General features: G+C 38.0%; 2 long non-coding RNA genes across 2 annotated transcripts in view; one reads left to right on the plus strand and one right to left on the minus strand.

The window, feature by feature from the left end:
* Window positions 1-2,182: 2,182 nt before the first annotated feature.
* On the minus strand, window positions 2,183-11,969 carry LOC134157125 (uncharacterized). The gene is made up of 3 exons (XR_009962192.1): window positions 11,779-11,969; window positions 8,768-8,930; window positions 2,183-4,799 (listed from the first exon to the last, which is right to left on the minus strand). It is a non-coding gene; the product is annotated as an uncharacterized LOC134157125 (long non-coding RNA).
* Window positions 11,970-13,370: 1,401 nt separating this feature from the next.
* The window catches only part of LOC134157165 (uncharacterized), a 146,901-nt gene continuing 140,027 nt past the window's right edge, over window positions 13,371-20,244 (plus strand). The window contains exon 1 of the long non-coding RNA XR_009962214.1: window positions 13,371-13,455. This is a non-coding gene — a long non-coding RNA (uncharacterized LOC134157165). The remainder of the gene's footprint in view (window positions 13,456-20,244) is intronic.

Here is a 20,244-nt window from a genome sequence, read left to right on the forward strand (position 1 = left end):
CCCTGGAAGTGTTCAAGGCCAGATTGGACGAGGCTTGGAGCAACCTGGTCTAGTGGAAGGTGTCCCTGCCCATGGCAGGGGGTTGGAACTGGATGAACTTTAAAGTCCCTTCAAACCCAAACCAGTCTGGGATTCTATGAATAAGACAAGGAACTGAAAGAAAGACAGGTTGGAAGACAGCAGAGGAGACAAGTTGGGGGTGAAGTATGCTGACATGAAGTGAGAAGAAAAAAGCAAGCAACCAAAGTTAAAAAAGCAACAGTTGCTGTTGGAAATAAAGAAAGGGTGATGAGCAAAATGCAAACAAAAATATATAAAAGGAAACAGATCAAAATTGTTGCTGATGAAGCATTTTGCCTAGAGCCAAAAAAGAAGTAATGAGGTGTAGGACAAATTGTAAATACTTGGGCATCTTATCAGTTTACAATAGCCCTGAGGAACAAAGAAGAGGGGGAGTTGACTACATGGCATGTATGGAGGAGACAGAAGCAAACCCTGGCCAAAAAGAAAAGCACATATCTTTAGTTGTATTATGATCATGCCAAGGTCAGAAATAGTATGAGAGCAGATTGGAGCTGTTGGGAGAACTCTCTGTGGCTGCTTCTCCTCCTGTGCCTAGTTGATGCCCATGGTGTGTTGCACAGCAGGATTTTTTATGGCTGATCCCATGGTGCTTTCAGGGTAAATTTGACTGGAAAGGGTAAACTTCCCACTGCTATAACTGAATATAGTTCTTGTGGTCCTGTTGGAGGGGAAAAGTCACAGAAGTTTTTATAGTAATATTATTTCCCTTCTGTTCAGCACCAAACGCACTCACTTTAAGATTCAGACTAGGCAATATTGCTTTTGCCTTTTTTTTCATAATATTAATAATGTTTCTGGTCTGACCTTCCAGATAAGTAATGTTGAATGTGTTAATGCAGCTACCATGAATAAATTCTTAGCAGCGCTTTGTCTATAGCTCCAGAGTTCTTTCTAGTGCCACCTGCAAACACCAAGAAATGCCAGCGTATTGGACAGCCTATTCTCCCAGCCCAGAAACTACTTCTTATACCCAATACGGATATTCAGAATTTCTGTAGGATCTAGAGGTTTGTGTCTCTTTCTGAGAAATATGCTTCTCTGATGTCAGGATGTAAATTGCATTTGTGTTTTTAATACCACCAAATTAGCATTTGCTTCGTGTAATTTTTGATCCATACTCTGTTTTTCCTATTTCTGTTTCAACTGTTGCCCTTCCTCTGATGTGTTCAATAGATAGAGTTATTTTTTACTCTTTCTCTGTCATTCTTTCCAGCCATTTTGTGACTGCTGCCTTTGCTGACTACTTTTTTTTTTTGATTTAGCTGTAAATTTGGGCAAAAATACCATAGCTACCAAGACAGTAGGAAAAACAGAGATTTCACAGGGACGTACTTAATGGCAGGATAAAAGGTCAAGATACTCCTTATTTTTAACAATAGACTCAAGTTCTTTCTTATTTGGTATTTGGTAAACTCCTGTTTTGCTGAATGCATTGTGAAACAAAATTTTATCATTCTGTAGCTAGGTAATTCCAAATTGAACAATCCACAATAATCCAGGTTTTAAAGATCCAGATTGAACTCAGAGTACTAATCAGTAGCTATTCCCTACTAAGATTCCTCTATTGTCATAGATGATATGTGCTCTTTTGGTGATGTGTATTCGTATTTTCTTCATATTATTTTACATTACAGTTTACACTGTATTCCCTATACATCCTCTCAGCAACAAACTTCTTTGGCTGCAGTGACCATTAGAAAGGTGTCTTCATCTACTGACTGTTTATTTCAAGTTATTTCAGCATACATAGAAGTATTTAACTTGACAAATGACAAAAAGATGAGATAATAAAAATATCACACTTTTATTTTAAAGATATATAAGATCTATCATGTTCAAGTATTGCTAAAGCAAATTGGAAGCTTGAAATTACTCCACAACTTGTCTACAAGATACTGTTAAGTTCTGCGTTTATCAGATAAGCTTATAGCAATGTCTTCCAAGTGGATGGATCATTAGTAACTGACAATTTTTTGTCAGTATTGCTAGGTAGGAAAAAAATAGTTCTGGTGCTGCAAACACTGAAATTACCATGGTTATGTTGGTTATAGACGAAAGATCTGGGCTGGTATACCTCAAAACTTTGATCCTATAATTTAGCTAATGCAGGACTCCAGTAGGGCTTTCCTCCTGGTTCTGAGCTGATATTGATTCTTAGTTATTCAATGACTTAATGTTAGAGGCAGGGAAACACACAGATTTTCCTGATGCGTGCAAGTTTCTGGATCTTAAAATTATGCAAATTGAGCACAGTTTGCCCAAAAAGCAAATTAGCGTTGTGCACCTGTAGCAAGCATAATATGTGTTTTTCAACGGAAGTAAGAAAATTCAGCACATTTTTACCTCATTAGCACTCCAGGGGTAGCAGTGACTTAATTCTTTGCTGTTGCAAGCTCTGTAGCTGTTACCCATAGATGTTTTACAGTTGTCCATAAAACATGTTTGCCAAAAAAACAAACATAAATTTTCTGAAAAGTATTGAGAAGACAGGGTAATGATTCATTTCTTTATAGAGTGAATTACTCTGTACAGGGTATAAAACCTTGGCATCCTAATCCTGTGGGGCATAAAAAGAAATGCCACTCCCAGAACTGGGCTGCTTGGCTTTATAACACTTGAGATTTGGAAGCAGATACTTGCTATTGGGGATGCAGAAATCATACAGCACCTGTTCAGACCATATGAAGCTGCATTTTGGAAAGGAAGATTGAGATGAAAAAAACCTAGGAAAATCATGATTCTCACGGAATTAAATGGACTTCACTGTGACGTGGTGCAGAATGAAGGAAGGGAATGTAAAATCCCATCTGTTTACGTAGTTCTCTTGGTTCATGGCAGATTTGTTGTTGGATGGAAAAAGTAAGCTTCAAGTCTCCACAAGTGATAATCACTTTGATATGAGGAACAAAACCCAGTAGGTTATCACTGCATTTTTTTCCAAATGCAATTTTTTATCTTTTGTATTTGAATTAAAGAAGATAAAAAAATTTGCAGTGATCTTGTTAAGTTCCTTGGTACACTTTGGAAAAGATTGTTTTGAAAGCTTTTGTGTAATTGCCCTTGAACTATCCTATTATGTGAGTAACAATCCCTCAAAACAGCTTCGTTTTTGTTTCTTGTTAACTGAGTCACTAAAAATGTTCACCTTTTATGAAGAATGCCTTTATTTTCCCTGAGCTGTCCTCCTCCTATTCTTTTTGAGGTTTAATTTTGTTTATTTATTATCTTCTATGGATTTTTAGGTATTTTAGGGTTTTAATGACTTATTTTATATGGTAACTTTTATCCAATATGCTTTGTTGAATATTCATCTCAGTCCACAGGTGTCCCTGTAGGTGTGATAGGTACTTCCAAGTAACATCTGAACTTTTCATTCTTTTGAATATGCACAAATCCGTTGTTAAAACATTTTGAAATTCGAATGTAGACATAATATAGGATTCAACCATATTGAGCAAATTGACAGAGTGCAGCATGGAGCTGGGTTAACAGTTTGCTCCCTCATTGTTGAACTGTTAAGTAGAAGTTAGATGGTAAACCTGAGAACACTTATGAACATATAGCTGAAGGTACCTTCTCAGTCCACTGTTCAGAAAAGCTAGCAGTTTTGAGAGGATGGATAGAGGATTTAATGGAGGTCAATACTGGGAAATAAGATAATATCAATATTATAATACTGTATGACCTTATCTAAGAGATTTGCTGAAGTGTTTGTCAACCCATCACAAAAAGAGTATTGCCAGATTTCATTACGGGTTCAGGAACCGGAGAAGAGAATCAATGACTATCTTGGGATATCATAAGATCACTCATCAAAAACTTAAAACACCAAAGTTTCCTTTATGAAGGAGAGTCATATGAGTCATATGAACATATGTTCATATGTCATAGGAACACTTAAAAGCAAACACATGACCAAAAAACCACCCCCATCAACAAACCCTCAAACCTACAGAATAGTCTAAAAGGGAATAGATTAGAAGTTATACTTCTCTTGCCATATATAATGAGAAAGATATTCTGTAAAACTGAAAAGAAACTGATTCAAATCTGTGTGTGAAAATCTTGTCACACAGTGTATAATTGAACTATGAAATGCATTTGTACATGTTGCTACTGAGGCCAAAGACTAAGCGAAATTCCAGAAAGATTTGAATATTCACATAATGATGAAGAAATCACAAAATGTTGACAATGGTCACTGCCAACACAATTTTGAGGACAGTTAAACTTCAGGATACAACAATACCCTCAGCAGTTTTATTGGGATGATTATCTGCCATAATTATAGCATGCAATTCTTCAGTCTTCCTTTGAAGCCTCTCAATCTGACCATCACGAGAGACAGCCTGCCAAATTAGAAGGACCTTGATTCTGTTCCAGTAGGGAACTCAGAAAGAGCTTTTGCACCCACAACTCAATGCGTGTATGTCTTCTAGTTCCTTCAGTGTTTTGTTTTTTCTTTTCCTTCCAGTATAATTGTGGTGTTGCTGCATCATTTTGTAGATAGACGTACAGCTGCTCTGCTCATGCAAAAGTTAGCCAGCTGTGTGCCAGCTGTTAGCATAGCACTATGCCTGAGCTAATGAGCCTTGCTGGGGATTTTTTTCTTCCATAAATGTTCCAATGGCTCTTAATCAGCAGCAGATTCTCCACTGAGTGATGTATGACATAGTTTTCTCTGCTCTCTCATCCTTGTGTAGCTGTACTGTAGCCTGTATGTGGACATTTAGCGACCTGTTCAGTAAATGGGTATAGGCTACTTAAATTTATAGTGTCCACAAGCAGATGTGGATTTGAACATGATATAGTCCTTATTTTATTTATCAAAACAGGTGTCTGCGAACAGTGTAGCATGTTCTTTATTTGCCTTTTTTTTTTAAGCCTGTGGGATTTTTATTACTCAAGCTGGTAACATGAATATTTGCACAAATAAAAGGTATTAAAGATATTGATTTGAGTGTTACTGTGAAGCAAGTAAAAGGGATTGTGAACATCAATAAAACTGAATTCAGGACCAGTGTTTTAAAAATGTATATTCATAGTTGCAAATATTCCCTGCAGTATTTACCCTGTTCTGCTCATAAGAAACAACTGAGAGATTTGGGGAGAAGGCTTTTCTGATACAGCATGTTTTTTACTTACGTAATTAGGAACAGACAGCTACTGTTTGCACTAACGGAGCTTAAAGATTATTAATACATCCATTCTCCCTTCTTTGCATTTGAAAGAATTTATCACTCATTAGTACGTTGTCAAAGACAGGATTATGTCTTGGTCCTGTGTGTACTCACAGGGAAACCCCTGCCAACTTCTTCAGTTGCTGCCAGGAAGCCAGTGAACAGAACATGTTTTCTGTTTCAGAAGCATGGAAAAATAATAAGCATTACCTTTAAAAGGAGAGTCATAAGAATGGGAACTGAAATCATGATCCTAGGCAATAAAAGGCCTGTGCACACCTGTCAAGACTGTGGTCAGGGAGTCTCACCATCCGTTCCAAGAGACCCATGAATTTTTTCCATCCTCTCCTTACTGTGTCCTCATACAGTTCAGGGAAGCCATGCTGAAAGCTGAGTAGTTAACATGAATATCTGTTATCAGAGAGATCTTTGGAGTTAAGGTATTCAACTTTGACTAGTACAGGACATTCCATCAGCACAATGAAGATAAATAAATACTCCTTATGGCATAAATTACACAACATAGTGTGGGTCCCCTGGGAAAGTAAGTGAAACTGTGACAAGGAGTTCCTGTTGCATAAATGCTGGCATTTTGTCCTGTTTACTCTGTTTGATCAATGGCTCTGTTACATAGGAACCTTCATATTAGATGATGATTGTAGTGTGAGTACTAATGCTCATTTGCAGGAGGCCAAAATATTTTCCTTTTTCACATTTTATTGAACAAAACTTTAAAGTCAGGATTAGTGGTAGGACCTTAGGACAATTACTTAGTGTGATGCATAGGTTAATGGCAGTTATATGGCCACTTCTTGCACACCACTTTGAATTATTATCCTTTTTTTGTTTCTGGAAACATAATTAGTCTGTGATGGATGGGAGGCTAAATTCAGTACTTGGGGTCAAGCCACACCTTATAATGACATAGCTGCAGATACTTTCTGCATTTTGAAACATTCATTTGCATCCAGTCTATAACAAATCTTTCTAGCTTTTCAGGCCATTTAAACTTAGAAATCCATAGACTATACTTACAGCAGAAAACTCCTAATACTTTTCAATCTTCTCCTGCCCTTTTCACCCACCTACCGTGTAACTGATAGTTGTGGGGTAATCCAGGATAGAAATGTCCCTTCTACTTTTATGAAATACTGCTTTCTATTTTTAGGACCTTGACATTGAACTGGTGGTAATCAATATCTCTCTTGAGCAGAGATAACAGGATAATGAAAATGAATGTTCTGTTGCATTTGCTTGAACACTATTTGACAATGTACTTCACTAATATTTGCATATGGAGTTGACTGAAAAAAAATCTAAGAAAATACACTGGAAATATGCTAATTTATTGAATTTGAAAAATTGTGGAAATCTGCTAAATTCTAGGTTTTTACGAGGAAATGGCTCATTTGATTGTAAAGCCTCTCATTGTCTGTGACCCAACTGAGAAGGAACTTTAAAACCTGATGTTTTTATTGTGAATGTGAAATTTTAATATAGATATCTTTTATGAAACATTAAAACCATTAAATTTTGTTTGCAGAATGAAACAAGTACTGAACAGAGGATTTTCTCTGAAGTATGAATTGGCTTTCTTTGTATTCTTTTTCATACTCTTGATATTTTTCAGGGCATGTTTTCATCAGGATGTTCATGTAACACGAAGTTCTTCACCATTCAGACAGTTAAAAGGAAGAGTTATGCAATATTTAAGCCTTATTTAAGACTGTGAAACAGGGAGGAGGTGAAAAATACATATTGTATAGGCTGAGTGTGATGCCTAGGCATAAAGATTAATTTTACCTAAGAAAAGTGCTGGGCTGGGTATTTATTTTCAGAAGAAAAAATGCTCTGTCAGAGGTTTTAGCTCTGATTTATTTTCAACATAGAATTTGCCTGCTTAAATTGAGAATTTGGGCTCTCTGTACAGCTAATGAAGAAAGATAAAGTTAAGTTACTCAGGAGAGATTGAGAACAACCCCTCTTGCACCTGTGCCATGCTGCAGCTTGGCCATCTCTGCGGAGCTGACCTGTCACATACCGTGAATTGCGTGTGCTGAAGACAGCACTTGAAACAATAGCAGTTGCAAAGCTTTCTGTAGACTGATCTATTTTTGTACTGAGCATTCATAAGAATGAATATGAATATGAACACCAGTTGAAATCTTATCTTTTTGCCAAATAGATCAGTTGAGGTGAACTGTTTTGTCCATCTCTACACAGAAATTAAAAATAATTAGAGAAGGACTGTCAAACTGTTTTTGACAAAAAGAAGCCCTTTCTTAAGACTATACCTTCATCTGGGCATGCATCATACACAGGTATTTTTAATATCTGATTTTTTTTCCACTTTAACTTATATAGCATATGAAAAAACTCCATTGGCTTTGATGAACTGATTTTTCTTTTGCTATAATTTGAACTGTGGACTCTTACCTTGCTGCTGTATCCATAGTAAGAGATAACACTTTCAGTACATCTTCAGAAACTTTACATATGAACACTGCAGACCAGCAACCAATCACTCAACTTATAAAAAAAGCCCCAACTTTAATAATTTCAACCAAAGTGATTTCTTTATAGGGTAAGATTTTTTTCTCTATATATTCCTCGAGTGCAGTTGAGAAGCTCACAGATACTTGGAGATAAAAATGGAAGAACATGCAAATCTTTTTTTGTTACTATAATTTAAAAGCACATTTAATTGTATAGCTCCACTAAATAGAAAATACTTCATTTTTATTTGTGTTAGGGAGCCCTGGGGCTGGTAAGGGCTTATGGTGTCCTCAGGGCCCTAACGGTTTGTGTATATTATTTGTATTTTAAAACCCAGCATTCTCATTTTTGCCAAGGAGTTCTGAGGAAGTTGTGTGTTGGTTTCTATTCTTAGATGATTTCTTTTCCTAAACAAACCAAACAAACCACCTAACAACAGTCAGTAGAACATCTGGGAAAAAAAGTGGAACCACTCAATAGGCAAGTATATGTTATGCCCAAATGAACACTCAAATGAGCATGCATATTTAAGAAAAAAACCTCCTCATGAAGATGGAAATGACATTTACATGATGATTTTACTACTGCTGCTGCTTGACTTAACATATAAATCTTTAAGTGAAATTTGGGGCCTCACGAATATACAGAAAACTCAAAGTCTTTATGTTTTTATGGCAATATCCCCTTCACATAAATTTATATAATTTTATTTGACCCTCATAGATGAATTTTGATAACTCTCAAGGTCACTGGATACTTACGGACAGTTTTGAAATATCGGGTAGCTTTGTTTCCTAGTTTTTTTATCACTTCAAGCTATCCACACTCAAGTTCATCAGTATTAAAATCCCCTGAACCGCACATAAATTCCTTTCTCCAATTTCAGCTTTTCTTTTTTTTTACTTCTTTTTGCATATTGCATAAGAATTTCTAATACATAAAACAGATAAATGGTTTATAATCCTAATAAATTCTGCTTGGGAAAGATTAAATTTCTGCACACTCACCACAGAATTTGCAAGGCAGCGCTACCATTACCAGGGCAGGCAGGCCATGGCTCCTCTCCAATAGTGAAGTTATTCAGGTGTCCTCTGCTTTTTCACCTTTGCTTGTTACATCCTATCGCTGTACGTTCCACCAGAGACAAAGATTTCAGGGAAATCTGAATTCCTGTGCAGAAAAATGGGCCATAAATCTTTTAGGAACATGTACAATAATTGTCAAAGAAAAAATGATATAATCTACTAAATTTCTTCTGAAGAAGTTTAAGGAGAAATCTAAGCCAGTCTCAGGCTAGTAAGAACACTGGCCTGGATATCATCAGCAGTGGGGATTACATTGCTCTTTGCAAAGAAAGCTGTGTCCAGAAGCCCACTAACTGATGGTGGCATAACAAGATTCATGGTCTTGATGCAGAGCTTTACCAGCTGAATTTCAAGGAATCATTTTTTTGTAGTTATTGTTCAGTTCATGGAAATCAGAATGAAAACACAGATTGGTTGGGGGGAAGGGGAGAAGGGGGGAATCTATTTTGCGCAATTACCGGAGACAATGAGAAGTAAGAGTTTCCCAAGGGAGATCAAAGTCACCAACTGCATTTTTGATATTCATAATTCATTTCCTGGGTCTGTCTTTGCATGTGGGTAAATCAGCTTTGGTAACTGATAACAGCAGGACACTTTTTCTGCATATTCATGCATACATTCATCAGTAGCTATATGGTGGGGGGGGGGTGTGCGAAGAGATCAGGTTGTGTTTATTCCTCATCTCTCAATGTTGCAAACAGTAGTCCTGACTCACTTCCTACTCCAGTCCCACTTTTGCTTAGATGGGGAATAGAGTGGGGGCACACAGAAGAATAAGAAATATATTATTATATGTTGCTACCCAAGAAGTGTAATATTTCTGAGAGTAACAGTACTTGAAACAAGAGTACAAGGTATCAGAAAACATCCATAGTCTCCATTGTCTCCATTTCTACAGTTATGAATTTTGCTTGGAACTATATTTGAGTTTTGGAGAAGGGATAAAAAAAGGATGGAAAACGTAGCAATCAGAAAAAAGCAAATTATTGTAAAGGAACTCTGTGGTTTTATTTTTCACTTGTCCTATTGACTCATTTTAGAGGCAGGCACCTGAATAATTCAGACAAGTAACTTAAAATATGATGAGTTCCTGGGGGGTAGGATGGAAACCAAGAATCTATCTAGTCTTCTTCATCAGCAAGAATGCCTTTGAAAACTATGTTGCTAGTTGTGAGCAAATTCCTAATTATAAAAATTTCTTGATCTTTCTCCCTCAGTAAAACATACTCTCTTAATAGCAACTGTTTCAAAGTTTCGTTACCAAAGAGTATTTCTGAATAGGTTGATAATGCTTTCCGCAATAAATGTTTTCAGTTACAATATGCTCAGAGTTTCTGTAAGTGTCTTGACTCAAAAAAAAAAAAGGAATATATGCCTGCATTGTAATAGAATCTTTCTTACTGTTTATTGATTACTGATAATTTCTTACTGGATGAAAAGGTAGGTCTCTTCAGAGCTACGAGGAGTGCTGACTCCAGCCAGGCTTCCTGAATTGTCAAAGCGTACACTTTGGTGAAGAAAGGTTGTTATTTCCATTTAAATGTGTAGCTTGATCTAGAACCTGGCAGACTACAGGGTGTAAGCAGTAGTCATGTATCCCTAAACAAGTATTGTACCAGTTCTTTTGTAACTTTGATTCTTTTCATAGCCAATTTGTCATTAAAAACTAAACTGTTTTCATATTGTACTGTTTCTTGCAATTGTTCAGTAATTATTTTCCCAATGGGAATACATATATATTGTTTTAAGCTCTTTTGTGGCCAAGAACATATTTGATCTGTTTGTAATGCTCCCTGTAAATTTACATTGCTATATAAATATTTATCAGAAATAGCAAGAGCAGGCTTGGTTTAGGCCCACACAAATGCAGGAAGACCAGCTGCACTCTTCAGAAAGAGCTGGTAGCACATGAACTCTCTTTCAATCAAGACTGATGAATTTATTAGCATATGCGAGATTGTGTGGGAGCTTATCTGGTACAAAATAACATAGCAGAGGAAGGAGAGTTGATTAGCAGGGTGTCTTGGCTTAGTAAGTGATCTTAGTCCAGGTATAGCATTGCTTAAAGATTTATCAAGGTGGATGACCAGCTCAGATGCTGGTCACCTGTATTGCTCTCAAAATAGTTCCTTCAAAACTTTGAAACACTCATCGCTAATGGTTTAAAGAAACTTGACAGTAAGCAAGCAAATAAGTTGCTAAGACAGTCATATATGAATCTCGTATAATAATACCATCTTCCTATGCTCCTCTATCTATTATGATGTAAGTAAGACATGGTAGATCAGTGCTTTCGGATAGGGTGTCTGTGTTTATACAGAATTTGCCTTGGTGAACTCCATCTGTGACCAATTCATTTTATGGTACAAATAAAGTTTTACAATGAAATAAAAAAAAATTACCCCTTTTAGTAATGATGCATATGGAAAGTAAATGTCAAAAGATACACCAGAGTTCAAGGCCACTAATTTGTATTCATTTCTCATGTCTGCTTTTAGACTTTAAAATTAGTCATTGCAGTATTTTACAAGTACCTTTACAAATAAGCTATTGCTTTCAGGCCCCCATTTACCATGATGCCTATCTGCCATTTTAGATACCAAATAGGCAGTGTGCTGCATCTTCATGACAAGACGCCACAGGCAATGAATTACATCTTTTAAACAAAGAACGTGAATTTGTCTGGTATCTTGGAGAGAAGTATCCAAAACAATACTACTGCTAATATTGTCGTAGTCTTAAAGAAACCCTCAATTTTTTTTCATGACATGAAAATAAATGTTTTGGAAGATTATATATTCTCCAAATACAATGGAAAGGGTTTAATACTAATTTTTTTCTGAGAAACAGAAGTATCTTTAAATGTTTGTGCAAAACATGCGTGCTATTTTTACACAGTGATGATAATGTGGGAAAAAGAAAAACATACTTACGAGGGGTAAAAGGGAATCACCTCCCTGTCCTCTATCTGCCTTAGCATAGCTCCTAGGAGGATCTGTTCCATCATTCCCAGCAAAGAGGAGAGGCTGACAGGTTGGTAGTCCCTGGCGTTCTCCTTTTTACCCTTTTTAAAAATGGGTGCAATGTTTCCCCTTTTCTGTTGCCAGGGCCTTCACCTGACTGCCAGGGCTTCTCAAATATCATGCAGAGTGGGTTGGCAACTATATCAGCCTATTCCCCAGGACTCTGGGATGGATCTCATCAGGTCCACGTCCAGAGCCTCATACTTGTTGTACAGAGGCACCTGGGAGGGCAAGATAGGGAAGTGGAGCGTGGACTTGCACCCGTTCATTCCTTTTCCTTAAGCTACTGCCTTCAGTCTGGCAAGGAGGAGATTCAGGACCCTCCAGATCTTGGTTTTCCTTCTGCTGGCTGTTCCTGCTCTTGTCTCAGGTCAGAGCCTGGTTCCACCACAGATTCATAGAATAGTTTAGGTTGGAAGGAACCTTCAAAGGTCATCTGGTCCAACCACCAATATCCCTCTCAGTCTCCCTGATGCTTCTTAACCCTCCTACTTCCTCTTTTAGCTTTGCCGCCCTGCTGAGCAGATCATCCACCTGGTCACATCTGTCAGAGCTGCTGTCCCTGCTGCCATCTGATACCACTGAAAGGCTCTGGCACTCCCTGCAGCCTTTGACCTGGATGGCTGCATATTTTCTTGAGAGCTCTGTCTGAGTTACTACATCCTTCCTGGAGAGTGCAGAGGACATAACTTTGCACCAGGTGCACACCATGTCCAAGCTCCTTCTGGGAGGGCGATAACCACCAATAGAACCAACCTCTGCTCTGGTGAGAACCCCCTGCAGTCCTATATCCAGCTATGGAGCCCCCAACACAAGCGGGACATGGAGCTGTTGGAGAGAGTCCAGAGCAGGCCATGGAAATGCTCTGAGGGCTGGAGCACCTCTGGTCTAGAGACAGGCTGAGTGAGCTGGGCTGGTTCAGCCTGGAGAAGACTCTGGGGAGTCCATAGGGGAGCTTCCAATGCCTAAAGGGGCAGACAAGAAATTTTGAGAGGGGCTTTTTGACAAGGGCCTGTAGGAACAGGACAAGGGGGAATGGCTTTAACCTGACAGAGGGGAGACTGAGATGAGACATTAGGAAGAAATTCTTCCCTGTTAGGGTGCTGAGGCCCTGGCACAGGGTGCCCAGAGAAGCTGTGGCTGCCCCATCCCTGCCAGTGTTCAAGGCCAGGTTGGACACAGGGGCTTCGAGCAACCTGGTCTAGTGGAAGCCGTCCCTGCCTGTGGCAGGGGGTTGGAACTGGACGAGCTTTGAGGTCGCTTCCAAACCTAAACCGGTCTGGGATCCTGTGGTAAAGCGCCTCCTTCACATGCCTTCCCGCGCAAACTGCCTCGCCACGCCCTCGCTGGCGTGCTCGCGCTCCCTAGGCCGCTTCTGATAGGCTGTGGGGGTGGGTTCCGTTAGTCTGGCAACGCCCAGAACGCGTCAGTGACGCTAAGGGATCTGCCGACCGTTGGTGGCTCTCTGCTGCTTGAGGTAAAGCTGTCGTGCTCCCGGCTGTGCCGTAGGTCGGATCGGCTCCGGAGCAGCTTCCCTCGGGAAATCACGTACCTTCAAGTCTACAAAAGAAGCAGGAGACTTCAAAGGTAAAACTAAAATTTGGGGATGCCAGTCCTCCTAAAGGTAAACGTGCATACTTGAACCAAAGGGATGTTGTGGTATTGGAGAGGGTACGCCCGGTTCAGATGTGTTTCACGATGAGCTGGGTTATACCAATGACTTGTATTGACTAGATTACCGCTGATTTTAAAAGCAACTTGGGCAACTAACATGGTTAGGAAAATGCTATTGCAATCTTTGTAGAAACAGATAATCCCATCCTGAAATGAAAAATTAATTTTTGAAGGCACTGTGTTTATGTCAGTTTCCTTCCAACTGAAGATTTCCAGCCCTGCTCTAGGAGTTAATAGGGAGCCAAGTCCTGCTACAAGTATAATCATGGAAGTGTTTACTAGGAATGTAAAACAAATTTTCTCTGATTTCTGTGAAAATCGCTGTAGTACTTCCCTATGACAGATTAAGGTAATGGAATCTGTCATTGGGTCAAGAAATAGTACAATAAGGAAAAACAGTCATGTTAAGGAAAAGCAGTCATGTTACTTTCATGGGTTGTAGTGCAACATGGATGGATGTTTTCCACCTACAACCATTGATAATGCCTAAGATAATGCCATAGATAATACCTGAGATAATAGCATAGGTAATACCGGAGCACTATTAAAGTACATGGATTTAATTCTTCAGTACATACATGTAAGCTGTTTTGCAGAAAGGGTGCAGAGGCAAATCAAATGAGTTGGTGTGGAGCAGGAGTGTTTGAGGCCAAAACTTCAGGATTCTGCCCTACTCCCCACCCCCAGCCACCACGGTATATGGAATTTAGAGTAAGGTCATCAGTAAGAGAGCTGTAAGACATTCTGGTGCGTTATAGGAATCCCATTGCTAAGTAGTTGGAGGAGAGTCTTCCTGTGCTCCCCATCATCCAGGAACCAGAGAGGGATATCATAAGCAAAAGTGTGTTGTGAGGATAGGGAAGAAACAGATGAGAAAATTGCAATCCCCCTTTAAAAAAGATGAAGATTCTTGTGTTTTGGGGACAAAATTTTCATTGCTTCTTTTTGGTTATATCAGAATTTAAAGGTTTTGGCATAAGAGCTAAGGTGCCACTAGGCAGATTTTCAAAAGCGTTTAGACGCTTAAAAGATTCAGGTACCTCAGTTTTTACTTAGCAGTTAGTGGAAACATCACTGGCTGCTGGTGTGTGTTTTTATGTTTTTAAATACCTTTAAAAACATACGCAGAAGTTTTGCCATCTGAGTATTCCTCAGTCACCAGAGGAATGCTGAATCCTGGGGAAATTGAAGAGAATGCGACTGTGAAATTGAGGCCTGAACACATGCAGTTACTGAAAAACCGGAACTGCACAGCTTTGCTTTAAAATTTTGGATGTAGTTCAGAAAAGCACTTTAACACTTGCTTAAAGCCTATTAACTTAAGTAAAAAGGTAATGCATTCTTAAGTGCGATCCTTAATAGGAAAGATCCTTTCCTGGGGTGTTTCAGTTGGAGAAGAACCCTGGACTTTCTCATGGGGTTGATTTCAATTATTCACTTAAATCTGCATGCAGAATGGTAACAAGATGTGTTGGCTGTGAGTTTTCAAACACTGTTGGCATAAATAATTTTTGTTAAAACAAACAGTTTTTGCTTTTAATTTATGTTATTTTTAACTTTATCTTGATGATTACTCTTCCCAGCAATCCTTCCTGATAAAAAAAGCCTGATTAGTTCAAATTCTGTTATAAGAAATACATTGTTCTAGTATATATGGAAAATCTGAATTTCTGAGAGGTAGTATCTGTTAAGACTAAAAAGTATGTTATTTGGCACTGTCATGATGGTAATGCTTATATATATTTATAGTATATATATTACCCTCTATGATTTTCTCTTACTTTCCTGTATCTATATCTATATATTTTAACATAATTAATAGTGGATTCAAGTAATGAATTTTATTCATCTGAATACTTGAGAGGTACAAGCCAGAGACAGTTTAAAGCTAACTGGAACCCACATGAGTCAAGCTCTTGGCTCTCCTGTAGATTCAGTGGAATGTTAAGATGTTTGCAAACAGAAGGGGTTACGCATTTGCATATTTGGAAAGGTTGTGGTGGCATGGACACAAATTAATAGCCTCCCAATATTGACTGAGGATGCTCACTTGGTTTGTAGTAGCTATTTCCTTTAGAAATTACTTTCTTTTGCTCATATTGCTTTTGCCATTGTGAGCTCAGTCTCTGTTCTTTTAGAACTGCAGCATTTACTTCTGCCTTTGTTGAGGTTTTGAACTAACGTTGGATTTTGTATATTGGGCAGTGGAAACCCCAGCAAGGGACCTTGGATTTACAGCTTTCAATGACACAAATTCTAGCATCTTTTTGGTTTTGTTTTTTTTCCCCCTTTTTTTAAAACGAGACAACATGCACAAAATACGTAAAAAATAACAGTCTTGGTTAAAAAATTCCTCTATAGCTTCTGCCATGCTGTTGCAAGAAATTGATTCTGCCAGTGTAAATCCATGACCTTTGCAAGCACTTCTACTTGCTGCCTGTGTCATTACTCGATTTCCAATGGAAAGTGAGGGCACAACAAGTACTACTTGCAGCCATTTCCAGTCACTGCTTATGATAGTTCTAACCTCAGTGTCAGAGAGTCGTGTGTTTTGCAGTTCAATTCAGCGACTATCTGGCCCCAGCTCTAGAAAGGAGGGAACGAGGGGAAAGGCAGACAGGGAGTACAATTACAGGCAGCTTAATTCACTGTCTGTGAAACAGCCAGCTATTTACCTTTCAGATGCACTAACTACAGTCAAGAGACACTTGCTATATCCACTTGTCACTGTATGGTGTGCTGGGTTTGTGTTACGATATTCCTAGAAGATGTATTAATTGAATTCAGTGTGTTAACTGGTGGACATGTGCCTTCTGATGCACCTTCATGTGCTTGAGAGAGGATTAAGATCATTTGTGTCAGCAAGGCTGGGGTTTGTGAAACAGTTTGGATGCTGGGATGGTAAAATTCAAAGTTAGACATTTCAGTGGGCCATCTATATGTGTAGGGGTGTTAATAAATGTGACACCTGTGTGGAAGATGCATAGGGCAGCTGGCACAGCCAAATGTCAATTGACAGAGATGTAATTTTGGGTTGTAGATGGATGAATCCCAAACCTTGCAAAAAAGGGCAGGTGGCCTAATGGTCACTTAATAGTTTGTGTCTTTGCTGAATTTCCATTACTGTCCAGCCTTAGAGTGTTTAGTCGTCTTCAGCTATGGGTGTATGTTTGAGATTTTGTACTAGTTACACGATTTTTGTGATATAATGGAAATTATGATGCGCTTTCTAACATTTCAGCATCCAAATCATCCTTTGGGCTGGTGACAACATAAAAAAAATCATTAAACTTCCCCTCCCCCAAAAAGACTTGTACCATAGCTTGATTAAAGAGTAGCACCCTATCCAGAGTGGATATATATTCCCCAAACACTATATCTGTTGCTTGAGGAATTTACTATTTGCTTTTGACAAGTAAAAGATAATCACTGAAGTAGTTTATGCCCTTTCCTCCTATGAATGTAAAAGAAATCTTGATTTTGATTTGTATTGCTTGTGGTTCATTCACTCAGCCATCCAGATCTTTATCTATATTTTTTGTTGCAATCATTAAGTTACATGAGATAAATACTTCCTAGAGCTGTACAATGCTCACACAACCAATAAATTTAATAAAGGAAAAACCAAAAGTCTGAGAAGTAAAATGCCAGTGCTGACAATACTAATAATATACATTCTTGACAGGTATTATGGGGTGAATTCAAGTCTTGCTAGTTTCATTGTAGTCAGTTGTGTAAGGATTTTATTCTGATTTATGTACACAAAGAGAATAACTATAAATATAAAAAGATGCATTGTGTATACTGTATACATAATGTATTATTACATCTACACTTACCCCAAACCCAGGAGAACCAAATTGGTTGATTTGAAGTTGCACTTTAAATAAATTAAAAATACTATATTAATATATTTTTGATTAGGAAGATAAGATATTGCAGTCTTAATTTTACTTCTGTACTTTTAATCATATTCCTTTGTGTGCTGATGAGTTTGGCCAGCATAGCTGAAATGTCTGAGCAACACAGTTATAAGGAAAAAAGAAACAACTGAAGAGAGATTTTCTTCTGAAAATGAAGATGCATGTGATGTAAATCTAACTATAGGGTATATATAAGTTGAAAATTGTCCAATTGAAAGCTATGAATATGAAAATGGCAAATGTTTGGGGTTTTTTTTGTTGTTTTTTTTTTTTTATTTGCTTGCGTTTAAAATGTGAAATTCATCATTTAAATCTTTAAAAACTTTTATCTTTCAATGAATTAGTAGTTCCTAGTTCTATCTCCTTAGTTTATGAAAATGAAAAAGATCTCTACTGAGGCCAGATTTGTAGGGTTTCATCTGGAAGTAGATTTCTTTTTTATTTTTCTTTCTCAAATTTCAGTATAACATCTTTCTCCTTTCATTACCTTCTTCCTCCCATATTCCTCATATCCTTCTGTCATCCTTGCTGTTAGCTGTCTTGTGGCTGGCCATCGGAATTTCCTTAATTTCTGAGGAATTTCTTTTCACTTGGAAGCAAACTTTGTGAGAAATATGTAGTGAGGTGGACTGCGAACTGGCTGAAGGAGAGAAGCCAGAGAGTTGTGGTCTATGGGGCTGAGTCTAGTTGGAGGCCTGTAACTAGTGGAGTGCCTCAAGGGTCAGTACTGGGACCAGTATTATTTAATATATTCATCAACGATTTGCCCAGAAGGCTGTGCTGCCATCCAGGAAACAGGCTGGAGAGTTGGGCAGGGAATAACGGGATGAAATATAACAAGGGAAAGTGTAGAGTCCTGCATCTGGGCAGGAACAACCCCAGGTTCCAGTATAGGTTGGGGAACGACCTGCTAGAGAGCAGTGTAGGGGACAGGATGACCATGAGCCAACACTGTGCCCTTGTGGCTAAAGGCCAATGGCATCCTGGGATGCACTCCAAGGGCGGTGGTTCAGAGATGCTGGTTTTTTCAAGAAGGACAGGGAGCTGCTGGAGAGAGTCCAGCGCAGGGCAACCAAGATGATTTGTCTTAAACTTATAAGTGTCTATAAATATATATGTCATTAACCCAGCATACCAACTGTATAGAGCAGCTGTGCTACTATGGGTAGTTATTATATTTGAATCAGAGTATATTATATTGAACCTATGAGGAACTATGATTTCTTAAAATTGCATTTTTCCCAGAATGTTTCATATGATAATGAATGTTAGGTCCAGCCAAAGTAATGAAATTTCCTTTCACCTAGTTAAGAATTATCAATTATTGGACTCACAGACATGCTTTACTGTTATAATACTATGAAGGGAGAAAAGTGGGTTGTTTTGTTGGTTTTGGTGTTTTGTTTTTTTTTCTTTTAGAAATGAGGGGATAAAATACCCTCACAATAATGATAAAGACATTATAATTGCATTTGGAATATTGAAAGTAACATAGTACCATCTGGATATCTCTTTACTAATGCATCATTTTTCACAATTAATCAGCCTTATTATACATTTATTCATTTGTGTAAGGGCAGTTGATGAACTCAAGGCAAATAGAGTGTGCTGATTTTTTGCTTTATGTGAACTCAGTCGCACCTCCTCAGAAAATGCTTTTAGAAAAGTTTTTTACTTTCTATAGAATTTGAAATTTAGAAAACAGTAAGGACAGACAGCTTAAGAAAGAGGCTTGCCTTGTTTGAATAGAGCATTTAAAATAACCATAAAAAATTAAAGAACAAAATTTAACAATGTAAAAAAAAAAGTAAAAAAAAAATATCTCTGTATTCAAAGAGAAATATCATAGTGGTGGAGACTATTTGTTAGATGAGTTTAAAGGATTTCCTTTCCAGTTAGAGAAATTCTAATGGCATAACAAGATATACGATGTCATTTCTTTCAGAGCAGAGCCTAGAATGTAATAACATTAACATTTTGTTCACTTGTTAACTGCATGATAATTAGCGGGAATTTAGTGAGCTGTGTGGAAGTTAAATTCTAAAAAAAAATATTTTAATAGCTAGCCAGTAATCTTTATACTGCTGTGGGTTACAGTGCTGTATTTTATACGTTATGCTGGAAGCCAATTTCTCCATCTGTTTTTGTGTTTGCACAATGTTATAGCAGTGTTTCATAGGGAAGCTTTTAGTATGATCAGAAAAAGCCCTGAAATACTTATATTTTATAATGGGTTTTCAAGTTATGGCCTTATAACAGTGCAGTGAAAAAAAGGTGTTCTCAAGTACATTAGCAAATAGCAGGGTTTGCATGTCTTTCCTGTAGGAATTTGCTTCATTAAGCATTCAGCTTAAGTAAGTTGTTTATTACTGTCCAGTTGCACACAGCCTTTTAAACCACAGTCAGTCAAGATACCTGTTTTGTGCACTTTGTGTCCACTGGGATTCAAAAAGCTGCAGCACCCCATTGCTACCATGGTTTGTCCCCTGCGTAACAAGAGCTTTCAGAGGTTTGGCTCATTTACAGACCTATGAGCTTATTGCACTTAGAAATGTCAACAGTGGGTACAGCTAACATCTGGGACCTCTTTACGTCTGCTGTGCGAATCAGTGTGATGCTCTGAAATGAGCATTCAGCAAAACATATAAACCTTCTGGAAATTAATATCATAAATACTCAAATTGGGCAAAAAGTGTAATTTTACTTAAAGATGCTTATACAAAAATATAAATTATACAGAAAACTGCTTGGTGAAGAACAGTGCACTTGACATGTTTTA

This window comes from Pezoporus occidentalis, unplaced genomic scaffold, assembly GCF_034315485.1.
Source record: "Pezoporus occidentalis ecotype Australia unplaced genomic scaffold, CSIRO_AGI_Poc_V1 ctg93, whole genome shotgun sequence".
NCBI classification, from domain to species: Eukaryota; Metazoa; Chordata; class Aves; order Psittaciformes; family Psittacidae; genus Pezoporus; species Pezoporus occidentalis.